Here is a 16,514-nt window from a genome sequence, read left to right on the forward strand (position 1 = left end):
GTTGTTGCGTTAATATTTTCAAAGGAGAACGAGGAAGGATAGTTGTTGGAGTTACGCTTAGTGTTAAAAAAATTATAAAACTTTCTCGGATTCTGAGAGAATTGAACTTAACAACGACTTAAATAGTTTTTGTAGCACAGAGAGTTAAGCACGGTAAAACTAGACCGAGCACTTAAGTATCTAGAATAAATAGATTGAGAACCGATATCTTTGAATTTCCTATAAAGTCTGGACATCTTATTTCTTAGGTGAGTCAACTCTTTACTGAACCAAAGTTGCTTGTTGAAACCTGACGGATAGTATAACGGAGCACAAGAATTGAAAAACGAATTTTTTGTACTATAGAAAATATTTATAGCATTATCCATAAGTACGACTTATATAAAACTACCAGGAACTAGAATTCAGTGTTATTGAATTCCTCATCACATTTCTCTTCCGACTTGAGGATAGAGTCCACGGCAATTAAGACTCCACTTCCTTGCCTGGACAGTCGATCATGCCTATAAATGGCGTACTTACGAGGCAAAATACTGTAGCTTAGGATATCTGGATTTAACCAGGTCTCAAAGAATACAATAATGTGAGAAGAAAAGAAAGACTATCCGAATATAATTAAGTTAGCTCTGGTATTCTGATAGTTTTTCGTTATTTGAAGAAGGTACCGCGGTAGAAGATGAAGGTGCGACATTGCTGGGGATTCTTGTTTCTTTTTCTTTTACTTGAATTACTATTCCTAGTTTTGAATTCCTTTACCCCCGTAAGTGCAGGTCAGAAATCTGCAGAACATATGATTGGAACAGAGATCTTAAAAGACGAAGTGTCTCTGGCATAGGTAAAATTAAATTTTTCCACGGTTATATTTTTGGCCTTTATTTTATGTTGTACATATATAGTCAAACACCTAGGAGGGCGTTTGGTCAGGAAAAAGCCGAGAGAGAAATAATGGTTTATTTGGCAGAACCACTGATAATGGTTTTGGTGCGGCAGATTGTGTTTCTGCAGAGCCAACTTGTGCCGGTAGAATAGACTCAGTATTAACTGACGGTGTCATGATGTTAGTTAAGGAGGAACTGGTGAGTCGATTGCAGACGATCAAGATTGGAGTTGATCTATATCTTTTTTAGCTGCTGATCCTAGCAAAATTTGCGGATTTGTTGTGGTTGACCGCTGCTCTGTGATGAAGCTTTGATCGTCACTTTCCGGGCTTGTGGGGTGTTTTCTCTAGCCAAGTCATCACTAGTTCGACCGGTATATTCGGCACCCTTGGCATGAGCCATTTTTTTTACACAGCCAACACGTCAGTTTTGACAGGTCAGCTCTGATCAGCATTTTTTAATAGAGCACACAAAAGTATCTATAGTGTGTGGTTTTCGGACCACTGTACCAGAGGAATATAAAGTTCGAAAATTTCAAGCAAACAGTTAAAAGTGCAAGAAGAGCAAAAACTCTGTAGGCTTTAGCTTTCGATTAAGGGAATCAGAAATAAAAGTTAAGAGAGGGAGTGCGAGAGAGCGGGAACGTAATGCAGTTGATGCACATGAAAAAACAACAAAAAAACCAGCACTGTAGCTACGACGGACAACGTACAAAAGAAAACAATAGAAATCACAGAAAGAAAATTTAGCACAAGGCAACAAAAAACACAAAAACAAAAAAAAAGGCATGCTGGCACATCCTATTTGAGTGATTGCTTACGAGATGACGGTAAGTTGAAATTTTGCATTGCAGAGTTAATTTGTTTGGTTAGGGGCGCAGTAATTAGGTTTTGGTAAGGTTCCAAAGCATTTGTTAAAAAGTTACTGGATCTTTGTATACCTACAGAGTGTAGTGAACGCAGTATTTACGAGTTCATATTGGATACTGTAGTGGCTGATCGTGTACTAAGTCTAGTATTCGGGAGAGTTCTGGGAACTGCGCTTGCTCGCAAGATCGAACTAGCTTCGTTTTGTGGTCTGGGAATTTCTAACTTGGCATATTGAGATACGCTTTCTGAGTTAGCGATCTGAGAAGGCAAGCACGGTTGCCGACAATTTTATCATGTTTCGTCAATGGAAAAAATTGATGGTTTCAACACATTCTGTACCTGCTCTGGAGTCATTGCATATTAATTTCAGGGCTTCGCCTGACCGGCATGTCTCGTTAATCAAAAGATACGATAGCGGAAATAATATAGTAGCTTTTAGATTTTAAAGTATATGAATAATTGGGACTTAACCTTTGTTAAATCGGCTTAAATTAAAAAGTTACATGAAGTCATTGCTTATAGTACATTACAGGGACTCCGCTGGCATTCTCGTATTAATTTCAGGGCCTCGCTTGACCGGCATGTTCTAGTTTTCGTTAATCAACAGATACGGTACGATAGCGGAAATAATACGGTACCGTTTTAATTAAAAAATATATGAATAGTTGTGACTTAACCTTTGTTAAATGGTTTAATTTAAAAAATTACATGGATCTAGATCAGTTTATTCTTCTATTGGGCTTACTGTATACAAGTTGGCGGTTTACAGAAACATAACACAAAAACTACGTTACACAAAAAAATAACACTTTGGCAGTATAAATGTGTATGTATGCATCGCATGGGAGTTCAACTGCGGCACACGTCAGTTCGAATGCCCGGGCTGGGGCTGGTCGGTGCAGCTCCAATTTCTTTTTCAACGTATTCGTTGGTTCTGTTTTACTTGCATTCAGAAATGCTTGCACTAGAAAATTGTTTTTAAATGTTTTGGCGATTCACTTCTGTTTGTAATTAACTGCAATTTATTCGGTTTTTGTTTGGTTTATTGTATTTTTTTGCACTTTGCTGCAACTGCTCTATTCAGGCTTCGATGTTACTACTTTTTCCAGGGCGTGATGTTGGTCGCGAAGTCTCTGCGCAGATCGCTTGCACATCCTAACGACTTTCAGGATGACCAGAACAAGGAGTAGTCCAACGACAAGCTTCAGCGTTTTGTTGACAATCTGAATATCGTCCTTATAATCGATGATCTCCACTGGGTTTATACCGTCGGCGGTACTGCCGGAACTGCAGTGTTGCGACTTTCTTCCATTTATGGATATGTTCCACCTATTTGTCCACTTCCCGTAGATGTTAAAAGAATATAAGAAAATTAAGTTTTATTACTTTTGGAAAAACTCGTGATTTTTTGAGAAAAGCAGCTATAAATAACTTAGCTGAAGGTCGCTCTTTAACGAAGCGTATAAGGTGAGGGCGTGCAGGTACTTCTCCTCGCCCTGAACGTTTTCATGCAAGTGCATTTCGTCAGTGATCTCCTCAAGGCTCCTGAATCCTTGATTTAGCCGTGCCAGCATGGCATCGACTCCGGAGCAAGTGCTCTGTGGCGGTGGATTCTCGATGTAAGTGACCAAGCGCGTCACTGTCCCTTTAGACGACCACGTGTTTGAGTAAGGCGTTTAAGTTCCTACTGCTCCACGGTGTGCAGATATACTTATACAGTCTGTAGATGCGGAAGTAGTCCGGCTCGAAGTATCAGACAATGAATTGGGCTGATTGGGCTAATACACAATTATTTCACAACAAGACGTCCTTTCTACTTATGTAGACTGCTCGTGGTTAGGAGTAAGAGAGAGACAGCTAGAAATTCGTGAGACCAGAGGATCTCAAGAAGGAATACCTTACATGCTCTTGAATATATACCAACCTATTATAATGAGGGTGGGCGTGGCACTCTAATCAATAATGGTATATATCACTGTGGACGGCAGTCCACGTAGTGACGAAGAGCACAAGGAGGGCCGGTCGGGACAAATGCCCACAGCTATTAACCTAGTTTTATTCTTACTGAGAATATTCGTCGAATTTGTTAAAATCCGTTGACCCGTACAAAATGAAAATTTTTGTCCCTTTGCTTGTGGGTTTGTAAGAATCCCCTTTTGGTTTTAGGGCCTTGACGACATTATGGGTGCATAAAGAAGCTAGAGATAGAAAACTTTTGTTTTACGACTTTTGGAAAAACGTTCTAGTTTGGCGGAAAAATCAAAAAAAAAGGCTAGATATAAAAGACTTATAGTTTCTAAACAACATTTAAATAAATACTCTTTCTAAAATATTTTCATTCGGCACGCTACAACAGAATATACCTTTTTATGCAAGAAGCTTAAGTATTTTTATGCAGCGGGCAGAACGAAAACATTTTAGAAAGTGTATTTATTTAGTCATTTTTCATCCCAAATTCCTTTATCAGAACTTTTGTAAGTTAAAGGTGCGATCGTCAAGACCCCTTACTCGTTAAGAGGTGTTTTTATTCGAAAACATAAGTTATATTAATTTATATATATAATATAACACGGTTGTTGAATATAATTATTAAATAAATAAACTCAAAATTTAGAGTCTTAAAAAAAATGTGATAACTCAATAACTATTTTTTATACCCGATACTCGTAGAGTAAAAGGGTATACTAGATTCGTCGGAAAGTATGTAACAGGCAGAAGGAAGCGTTTTCGACCCCATAAAGTATATATATTCTTGATCAGGATCACTAGCCGAGTCGATCTAGCCATGTCCGTCTGTCCGTCTGTCCGTCTGTCCGTATGAACGCTGAGATCTCGGAAACTATGAGAGTTACAATACTGGGAATAGGCACGCAGATTCCTGAGATTCCTGCGCAGCGCAAGTTTGTTTCAGTACAGTGCCACGCCCACTCTAACGCCCACAAACCCCCCAAAACTGTGGCTCCTACAGTTTTGATGCTAGATAGAAAATTTTAACTAAAATGTATTGTTCTCATCAATACCTATCGATTGACCCAAAAAAAAGTTTGCCACGCCCACTTTAACGCCCACAAACCGCGAAAACCTGTGACGCCCACAATTTTCATGCTAGATAAAAAAATTTAACTGAAATGTATTGGTCTCGTCAATACCTATCCATTGGTACCTATCGATTTGCCACGCCCACTCTAACGCCCATAACGCTTAAATCTGTATACCGCCGGTAGGTGGCGCATTTTAATCTCGCTTTGCTACTTGCATATCTCTATTGAGCTGAGTAACAGGTATCTGATAGTCGAGGTACTCGTTATATATATAGCGTTCTTCCTTGTTTTAAATTACTTTTGTGTCTATGTCAGTACTTACGCTCCTGAATCGCCTATTCAAGAACTTTAACCTTGCCCGTTCGCTTGACCATCACGATGTTTTTATTATCCGGTGAGTCGATTGCCACTCCTGTCGAGTCGTAGCCACGGTACTCCAATCTCTTCAAGCCCGTGACCAGCAGATCAAGCATCTCCTGGCGTGACTTGGGCGTCAGGTAATTCAGATAGGCTAAGATTCCTGTTGTTATAAAGTGCGGTGAGATCAATATTTATATTCTGTCGGCATCCGTATTTAAAATTAAATTTTCTTATAATACATATTCCTGCTATTCCCTAAACTGTTGAATTGCTGAAATGTTGAATTTTGGTCAGCTGTTAATCAGCTGTTCCATACAAAGTCAACTTTCAGAAATTTCAGCAGTTTTGTTGAATTGCTAAAAATCAGAGTTGTCGCTGTTCTCGACTAAAAGTAAGAGGGTAACTCTGATCACTTGTAAACATGGAGGAATTGCAATCGTATAAAATATGCAAATAAAGGACATCTGATAGGATGCTGCCTGTTAGGAGTTCTAATAGATTAGTTTTTTGGCTTATTCTCGGCATTTTCCGTAATTTTAAACACAATCTTTGCTAAAAACGGCCTGGCAATTTAACAATCTGACAAACAGCTGACATCTTAAAATTGAAAATTCAACAGGGAACTCTTAGGGTCGTTCCCTTAATTTCCGAAATTTTCTGTTGAATTTTCAACAATTCAGCAATTCAACAGTTTAGGGAATACCCTGACTATCAAAAACAAAATGTTTGAATTGAGTCTAAGTTTAAAAGTTTAAATATAATTTGGACATAAATTTTAAACATTTTAGAATATAGCCTTCGACTATTCCACGTCATAAATGACACAGAATTCGGGGTAAAATCTCAGACAACTTCGAAATAAAAAAAATCGAAAGAACGCAACAACCCGTAATCCATAATTTATTTAAGGGGCTTAAAACGTTGGTTGTTGTCTAAAAAATATTTAGATTTTTTTTTCACATTTGAGCCAAAATGTTGTGTCAAGCTCGACGCGGAATGTTACATATAGCAAGGCAGCCTGCCTTTACAAAATCCAAACCAGTTATAAACGGTGTTCATGTGGATAGGGGATCCAGTTTGAAGTAGGGTCTTAAAGAGAGGGATACGTGGATTTTTTGGCCTGCTAAATGATATTTTGGCCATGCGTTTGAAGTCAATAGCTTGTCGTTCATTAAAATTATTAAATGAATAAGAAGCTTTAATCGTAATCATCACTGTGGACAGCAGTCCGCGTAGTGACGAAGCGCACGTAATGCGAAGGCGACTACTTTACATACATGAAGAAATAAAAATCTACTGTAATCTTCCGATTGTTTCGAGTGATACATCAATCGAAAGGTATTGCAAAAACTAAGAGGATTGCATACCAAGACTTTTAAAAAAATAATTTGGTTTGGGAGAAAGAGCGGTGAAAGTGTAAGCGTGAAAATTTATAAAATTTGATCTGTTGGGGCGGGTGGGGATGAGTGCCCATCGCTATTAACCAACCTTTTATTCTAAATTAAAATACGCGTCGAATGACACCTCAACTGTCAAAATCGGATGCTCCGTTCAAAAGTCATACGCATAACAAGATAATGTGAGACTTCTCAAAATAAAAATTTTATTTTGTTTGACAATTTGTCCCAAAACGTTACTTTAGAGTCCTGAAAATACTAGACGATGCTAAACAGCTTAATATTAGAAACATTAGTTGTACCACTTTTGAAAAAACTAACTAGTTTGGCGAGAAAACTGCTATAAATAGCTCAAACTTGTAACTTGTTAACTACTAAAGCTACAGGCTTATGCGATATATCATAAAAAGGAGTTTCGAAATACTTTGTACGCCTTTCGGAACGACTTTTATTTCTACTCTGCGTTTAAGCAAGCGAAACATCCGCTTCCACTGTGGAAAAAACTTTGTATGTGCGCTCCACAGAATTGCAAGCGAAATCCCAACCTTTACAGCGGAATAAAATTAAAAAAACACTATTGTATTAATTTTTAATTTAAACATGACTTCTGATCATGGTATTGAGGTACACTTATGTGAAAAAAAACAGGTCTTACAAGTTTGTTTCAGGGTGCCCCGCCCACTCTAACGCCCACAAACCGCCCCAAACTGTGGCTCTTACAGTTTTGATGCTCGAATACGAACTTTAACTGATATGTAATGTTCTCATCTATACGTATCGACTTACCCACGCCCACTGTAACGCCCAAAAAAGGCCCACAAACTTAAAAAAATCGTAAATATGAACGCGGATATCTCGGAAACTATCAAGGATAGAGAATTGAGATTTCAGATTTAGATTCCGTAGCCTTGTACACAGCGCAAGTTTGTTACGCGAATATGCCATGCCCACTCGAAAGCCCACAAACCGCCCAAGCCTGTGGCACCCACAATTTTCATAATAGATTAAAAATGTTAACTGAAATGTGTTAGTCTCGTCAACACCTACCGATACCACCATTTTCATGCTATATAAAAAAATTTAACTGAAATGTATTAGTCTCGTCAATACCTACCGATTGATACAAAACCCGAAATCCCAACCCTTACAGCGGAATAAAATTAAAAAACACTTTTGTATTTCAAACGCTTTTTCGGATATTTCGTGTAAGTAAACTATTCAAGGTTTTTGAATATTTATTTTTGTGTTTTGTTGTTTTGTGTTTTGTTATTATTTTAGTTTATATATTTTTATGTACAACAGTTTTATCAAGAAAGTGTACTGATGACCGAAGCTGGAACGAGACTTTCCCAAATTTACGGACCTAAACGGTGTGCAGGATACACCACACATAAGTCGTCTGAAACAAAAAAAAGAAAATACTCTGTAATTCGTAATTAAGTTGCCGAGGTACTGACGTAGGGATTTCGTAAATTTTTGAAAATTGTCAAAATGGCGTACTTTGGGAAGAAAAAATTCGTTTTTCACATTTTTGTGTAAGATATTAAAGTGTGAAAAACAATATAAAAAAATCTTTATAAGAAACCCCTAATTTGGGAAAGTCTCGTTCCAGCTTCGGTCACCAGTACACTTTCTTGATAAAACTGTTGTACATAAAAATATATAAACTTAAATAATAAACTAACAAAATAAAAATAATAATTTTTCAAAAACCTATAATATTTTACTTACACGAAATATCCGAAAAAGCGCTTGAAAACCGACATTTACACAGGTGAAACCCCTTAAACATGACCTTTGAACATGGTATTGAGGTACACTAATGTGAAAACTAACAGGACTGTGGACGGCAGTCCACTTTGTGACGAGCCCACTGCATCACTGCTGTGATGGTCCGATCATAACTAGTGGTACAACAACCAAAAAACGTAAAAGGATTGCATACAAGGACTGTACCAATTGTCACTCGTTTGGTAAAAAGATCGGTGAAAGTGTAAAAGTAAAAACTAAGAAAATCAAAGCTATATGAAGATGAATTATGTGACTGATGTTTAAATAAAACTTCTGATATAAAAAAAAAACAACTCTTAGAGCGGTAAAAATCTCTTGACGATCGACCCTTCAGGAAACAAAAGTTCTGATATCAACTTTTGTGACGAAAATGTATAATACAATCCACTAGATAAATACAATGTCTTAATTTTTTTACATGCATCTTTGTGTGCAATTGGGATGGCTACTAAATATTTCGTAAGATCACATATTAAAGTGACTTTGTACATTTTCTGTTCATGGTAACGGATCGATTGTGTCTACTATCACTCTATCAAAAGCATTAATTGGTGTATCTCTTATGGTTAATGTACGTATTCTTTTACTGAACGAGTCATATGTCTCCAATAGTAATGCCTTTTTATTTTATTTATGGTCTTTGCTATGGCTGCCTTGCTATGGTAATGCCTTTTTATTTTATTTATGGTCTTTGCTATGGCTGCATGACCTCCTTGCATTGAGTCGTCATGATGTGTAAATCACTTCTTTATCTTTGTTATTTTCTATGATGGTCACCGGCTTGAGTAGCGCTACTCTTAATGTATTCAGTATAATATTGCCCCTGTTTTTGAAAGATTCAATTGAAATTACTTAAAGTGTCTTTTTGCTCGGTGCCAACTTGAGTTGGCTGTTCTTGTGCATACCGGCTTCTTCTTGAAGTCTTTGGAAGAACTGTCTTAAGTCGCGCGTTCCATTTTTTCCATGTTTAAAGAAATATTAATATTTCGTTATTAGCAAGGCCACTACTTTCCGTACTTCGTCATTACAAATGACTTCATATACGTTGGGCTTAGAAGCGTCAAGAGTTTGTATAGACAAATCTTCTTGTTTCTCTCCTGCGTAGGAATTTTTCTGTTTACTTTGTTGCCTGGTAGTGACTTTCAGGACTTAAATATGTAAATTTTTATTTTTTATTGTTATCCTATATAAGGCATCTGCCACAAAATTGTCTTTTCCCTTTAGATACTCGACTGTAATGTCGTATTCTTCTAGTTCTAAACTCTTACGGGTCAACTTAGAACTTGGATTGACCATTGATCTGGTCTGTTTTCATTGTAAAATGTTTTCCATAAACATATGGTAGAAAATGTGATATTGGTTTCACCTTTTGTGAATGCCCTCGATGCATATGCAATGGGAAGTTGGAGTTCATTATAGTTTTGAGTTAAAACTGCTCTTGCTTTCTTGCTTGAATCTGTGATTATACAAAGTTCTTTGCTAAAATCGGGACATTGTATTAGAGTTTGTTCCATTAGTTTTGTTTTTAGATATTGGAATGCGTTTTGGCATTCATTTTTCCATTCAAAAGGAACATTCTTTTTACATATTCTTGTTATGTGCCGGGAATAGTCGCCAAAATTTTTGATGAAACGTCTGTAATAATTGCAAAATTCAACAAAACGTCTAGCACTGTCCGCATCATGTGGGACTGGGTAATTCATAATGACATCATATTTGTTGTCATATGGGAGTATTCCTTTATCAGTGCACTTATGACCAAGGAATGCCACTTCGTGCATAAAAAATGAGCTTTTTTGTGGATGTAGTTTCAAATTATTTTTGCTACAGGGTTCAAATACAATGGTTAAGTTTTTAATTATGTGATGCTCTGAACATCCAATGACGTTTAAATCGTCCTTGAAGAGAAATGTTGGAGAAGGTTCTAAACCTGAGATTCCTATTGTCATCATTCTCTGAAATGAATTTGGTGCTATTTTTAAACCAAATGGTAGTCGCGTGAAGCAATTTCTCGTTGAAAATTACGTTATATCTCTTGAACTCTCTTCAAGTTCAATGGCATGAAAAATACTTTGCTCTTCCTAGTTGCTCCAAAATGTCATCAATTCTAGGGAGTGGACATTTGTCGGTAAGTACTTTCTAATTAATTGGACCATAGTCTATGACTTATCTCCATTTTTTCTCTTCAGGAAGTGATTTCTTAGGTACTAACAAGAGCGGACTATTATACTCAGACACAGATGGTTCAACGATATTATCGATATTATAATTAGCCAGCTTGTTTCTTTATTTCTTCTTGATGGCTATGCGGAATTCTGTAATTATACCCGTTACTTGTAGAGTAAAAGGGTATAGTAGATTCGACGGAAAGTATGTAACAGGCAGAAGGAAGCGTTTTGACCCCACAAAGTATATATATTCTTAATCAGTATCACTAGCCGAGTCGATCTAGCCATGCCCGTCTGTCCGTCTGTCCGTATAAACGCTGAGATCTCGGTAACTATAAAAGCTAGGCTATTGGGATGCACAGCGCAAGTTTGTTTCAGCAAGGTGCCACGCCCACTCTAACGCCCACAACCCGCCCAAAGCTGTGGTTCCTACAGTTTTAATGCTAGAATACAAATTTTAACTGAAATGTATTGTTCTCATCAATAACTATCTATTGACCCAAAAAAAAAGTAAACGCTTAAATCTGTGTACCGCCCACATAACCATTTATTGAGATCAGGGGTAGGTGGGGCATATCTCCATTTCCTTTTTGTCCCTTTAGCTGAGTAAAGGGTATCTGATAGTCGAGGTACTCGACTATAGCGTTCTTTCTAAAATATACACCGGTTCTTTGTCCTTAAGTCTTAATTTTTGTTTGTTAAAATTATATAATTATATAATTATAAATAAGTTAATTAGGCTTTAAATGGTGAGGGGAAATTCTTTCTTAGTTGAGCCATGATTTCATATTTTCTTGAATTGTTATTAGTTTGAATTATATCGTGATATGAAAGTATATCGTATTTTAAGTTAAGTATTCAGTAAATGGACAAACGTATTTTTGGATGTTGCTACTGTGCTTACAACGTATATACCAGATGTAATTTCCTGGTTCGGAATTAAAACACTATCTTCTGTAGAGTTTAACTTTAATTTTTGGACAACTTCGGATCTTGCTGGTAACAGTATTGAATTACTAACAGAACTGAATGTTATCGGAATATGAATTGGGTATTTTAAATTGTTTGGTCAAACTAATAACCAATAACCCCATGGTTCACAATCTAGTTTACAATTTAAATTTTTTATGAAGTCTAGACCCATTATTCCATCGCAATGTATTGCAAAGTTTGATGTTACTAGGTGAAAATTAGTATTTACTTATCTGTTTGAAGCTCAATTCTAACCAAACCATTGGACCGGATCGTACCATGTCCAATGACTTGTATGTTCACTGTTATTTCTTTTTGTATTTCTTTAAATACATCAGAATTTCATTTAAATAGGGAAATTTCTGCTCTTGTGTCGATCAAAAATGTGAGATTTGTGTTACTACATGAATTATATTTTACTAATTTAAGATGTATGAATTTATGAATTTATGCCATTACCTCTATAGTTTCCTCTATTATTGTTATAGAAACCACGGTTACTATTATTGTTATATATATTCTTGATCATTGATGATATTGATATTCTTTTGAATCAATCGATAGGTATTGACGAGACTAATACATTTCAGTTAAAATTTTTTATCTAGCCCGAAAATTGTGGGCGCCACAGGATTTGGCGGCTTGTGGGCGTGGCATATTCGCGTAACAAACTTGCGCTGCGCTCAAAGCTACGGAATCTAAGTCTAAAATCCCAATTCTCTATCTTTGATAGTTTCCGAAATACCCACGTTCATATCTACGTTTTTTTGAAGTTAAAGTGGGCGTGGCAAATTTTTTGGATCAATCGATACGTATTGACGAGACCAATACATTTTAGTTAAAAGTTTTAATCTAGCATGACAATTATGGGCGTCACAGGTTTGGGCGATTTGTGGGCGTTAAGGTAAGCGTAGCAAACTTTTTTTTGGGCCACGCCCACTCTAACGCTCATAACGTTTTAATGGGTCTACCGCCGGTAGGTGGCGCATTTTAATCTCGCCTTGCTGCTTGCATGTCTCCATTTCCCTTTGGTCCCTTTAGCTGAGTAACGGGTATCTGATAGTCGAGGTACTCGACTATTGCGTTCTTCCTTGTTTTTATTGATTTTGCTGTTGGTGCTTTGTTCTACGGGCGGTACAGGTGTGCTCGCAGTGTGGCGAGTGCAGTGGGCTTTGGAAATCCCTTAGACACTCCTTTTTTAGTGCCGGGGTGTCGTTTTTCTGAGGAGGTTTGATTTTAATTTTAGTATTGGTATTTGATATTGCAGTGTAGGTGGTAGTGTGCGCGCTTTTTTTTCTGACTTTTTTTTTATTAATAGTTTTTTTACGTGGTCAAGCTCAGCGTGGAGCTTCACCGATGTATTCCAACCAATTTGTTCACCATTTAATAATTTAAGCAACTTTGCCTTTCTGATTTTAAGGCGTTGCACCACACTGCTTCTTTTTCCACACATACCCCTCTACTCACTGCGTTTTTATGTGGTTGTTTTAATAGATTTCATGTTTTTTATCAAGTTGTCTCTGCAACGTAATAGGTTGATGATTTGATGTTGACCTCCAGTTGTCCTAGATTCATCTACAAGTCATTTCACGGTCGCCATGTAATAAGTTCGGAGCTTCCAAAGTAATAGTCCAGATTGTATTTTATAATTACTTAATTAGAGAGCGACTCTACAGGTCGCTTCTCTGGATTTTGATCGAATTAATATTAACACTATGTCTTCCTGCGCTAGGAGTCCTAAGCGCAGGCTTTTTCTGTCCTGGTGGTGCAGTTCATGCGCCGACCCAACTTTTTAATCCTCCTCCTGGACCCCACATATTTGTTTGTGGGTCGTCTTTTGTTGTTCCTCGACTCGGAGCAACCGTATTTGATCCCTTCCTTGATTGCGTGTCCGTTGTCATATCTCCCGCTTTAGATTTTCCTTCTCCTGGAGATTGTCTTACTGTGTGGAGTGGAGTTGTACCCAGCGCTGCTGGTTACACTCTTCATCAATGTTTATGCTCCTACATCATCTATTCCGTAAAGAATGCCAGATATGATGTCCGGTCCTCATACGTTACTTGTAGTCGTTGGAGCTGGCTAGCAGCTTCGATGGCTTGTTCGTAAACATGGAAGGCCTTCATTATGTCTTGTGAAGTGTCGGTCCCCGGTTGTGGTTTTTAAAGCGGAAACATGGTAGTTCTGATTACTTGTTCCGCTCATCATGTGGTTTGGACCATTCTATCAATTCATTCCCCGCAGTTCTGAGTTTATTGCCTTTTGGAGTCGTCGGATTACGTTCAGGGACTTAGGCGACATACAGGTCGTTAGCATGGAATACCCCGACACTTTTTCCCACTGCATTGCCCAGCTCATATAGCGCTTTGCCCTTACGCTGGAGTACAACACAGCGAATTCGATTCCGACCAAGCTTGGCATTATATACGTCAGCTTAGTTATGCTGCCTGTAGTATTCCCCATAGACAACTTGTCCCACGAAAATTCTACGATCTTACTACGGGTGTTATATGGCTTTTCCGCGCGTTCATGCGTTCGGCTTAGTCCCTGGGTCACCTTTTGTCGGATGAGTTTCATCTTATCTGATAGGCTTATTTGCGGATCTCCTGCCTATATTCCCCCAATTTCCGAAAGATCGGATAGGCTATTCCGTGGTTAATCATCCGCGTCTGGAACATGGCTTAATACGGTTCCAAGTCTATCGACTCGTGCAGGCCATTCATAAGGGCACACTCTATTCGACTTAGTTGGGTATCAAAAATTTGCTGATCGGTGGCAATTGTTGCTCGCAGAATTTGGAGCAAGTCAGAGTGGATGAACTCGGGGTCCCTATACTGAGGGAAAATTTGGTCTCGAGCAATTTGAGTTTAGCTACTGTATGTCTCAACGGTTGCAGCCAAACAAATTTGGAGAAGTTCTCCAGGCATATAAAAATCACCGAATTCCCAGCTTAGGTCCTCGGGTATGGTCCCATAAAGTCGATGAAGAACTTTTGGCCAGCCCGCTCTGTAACCCGCTGTTCTCCCATGGGTGGTCGGTTCTTTTTGTTGGCGGCCTTGGTGATCTTACAGACCTCGCACTCCTTTACTACTTTTTGGACACCTACAGCCATCCCTGTGCAACCCATTTGTGCAACCCCCATGCACTGCGGTTATGGCATGATGTGCTCTCCAGACTTAAACGGGGCGCAGCTCGGCGGGAACCCAAAGCTTCCATGCTCGGGATTCATCAACGGCGTCGTTTAGGCAAAATCTCATCTGGACTTTTATCTACATTTTGGTCCACTGCCTGAACTAGTTTGACGTAATCCGCCGATTTTAACGCCGTCGAGTCGAGGTTGATGTGTATGTCAAGCTCTTCCGCGCCAGCCTTGTGTAACTCGTGAGTGGGATAACATTCAGTGATCCTTTCCTGTGCTCTATGGTGAAGTCGAACGCTTGTAGTTTCTGACTCCATCGCGCTAATCTGCCAGATAAGACCTTTTGACCCATCAGCCATTTATGACTAGCGTGGTCAGTGATCACTTTGAAGGGGATTTTCTCTACGTAGGCACGGTATTAGGCAATGCTGAGAATGGCGGCATAACATTCCAATTCGGTTATGCTATAATTCCGCTGCGATTTGTTCAATTTGGCTGACATATACATATAATAGGTGTTCGCCGCCTGCGTCATCGGCTTGGAACAAAAACTCCAGCAGCGCAACCAGCGAGCAAAAAGGCCAAGACAACCAACCGCGGCACATGGTCGAGGTCCTTTGCGGAAGTGGTAAAGGATCGGAAGATCATTGGCGTCATCGATCAGAGCGATGAAGGAGGTAGGAACCTTCTGAACCAGCTTTGCTTGGAATCCCTCGCAGCGCAACAGAACCGGCTGAACTATGGGTTCGACAAGGTGCAGATTCGCATCTATGACACGGACATGTTTGCGGCAGACAACCTGGCTGCCTGCCCATCGTATGAACCCCCGAGTGATGACAAAATGGAACACGAGGAGGCCACGTACGTGTCAACTGACTCAGAGCTTACCGAAAGCCTGAAGCAGCTGTGCACTCAGGTCACGACCCGACCGGGCGCACTGTTCTCCAGGACATAGCAGAGCAAGCGGAGGGTACCCAGCCCGATCACGGTCCGAAAGATGGTGCAGTTTCTACAGATTAATCTGCACCACAGCAAGGCAGCATCCGCTGCCCTTCTCATCTGCCTGGCAACAGGCAAAATAGACGTAGTCCTCATTCAAGAGCCATGGGTTGTTGGTAACAACATCTGTGGCTTATCAACCCCCCTATACAAGCTATTTTTCACGAAGGGTAAGGGTAAAACCAGAACATGCATTCTTACCAAGACACACATTAACGCTTATCTTGTTCCACAGTTTAGCGAAGGCGACCTCACCACAGTCAGACTGGAGCTAACCACACACACACATCACACCATATCATCATTTTATATGGCTCTCGACCACGACCGGCCAATACCAAACACCATAACACAAAAACTCATACACGCACACTCATATATGGAACTCATCCTAGGAGGGGACGCTCACTCATACCACACGCAATGGGGAAGTACAAAAACAAACGAAAGGGGTCAGTTACTCTATGACTATCTCCTGCAATCAAATCTATTCATCTGCAACAAAGGTAATGACCCAACTTTCATCACTACAAATAGGAAGGATGTCTTAGACATTACAATAATATCTGATCCCCTTCTAAACCAGCTCGAAGCGTGGAAGGTGGGGGTCGAACACTCACTCTAGACTGTCCTCCCGCCGAGAACATTACTAATCTAAGATTAATCAACTGGGGATACTACAAAAATCTCCTCAAGAGATACTTACACCGACGCACGTACTCAACGGTCAAGAACTAGAAAACTTAGTTAATACTTTCACTGACATCTGCGGTGATGCCATAAAATGGGCTTGTCCAAGCAGAACAGTCAAAACATAGCACAAGCCGCCATGGTGGAACACAACCCTGGCGAACCTTAAAAGAGAGTTTATAACTTAATTCAACAATAGAGAATCTTCCTGGA

At 39.1% G+C, this 16,514-nt stretch overlaps 1 pseudogene; it reads right to left on the reverse strand.

Annotated features, from left to right (window-relative positions):
- Positions 1-5,116: 5,116 nt before the first annotated feature.
- Positions 5,117-13,465, reverse strand: LOC139352856 (glutamine--fructose-6-phosphate aminotransferase [isomerizing] 2 pseudogene; annotated as a pseudogene).
- Between the last annotated feature and the right edge of the window lie 3,049 nt (positions 13,466-16,514).

This window comes from Drosophila suzukii, chromosome 3 (assembly GCF_043229965.1).
Source record: "Drosophila suzukii chromosome 3, CBGP_Dsuzu_IsoJpt1.0, whole genome shotgun sequence".
NCBI lineage: Eukaryota > Metazoa > Arthropoda > Insecta > Diptera > Drosophilidae > Drosophila > Drosophila suzukii.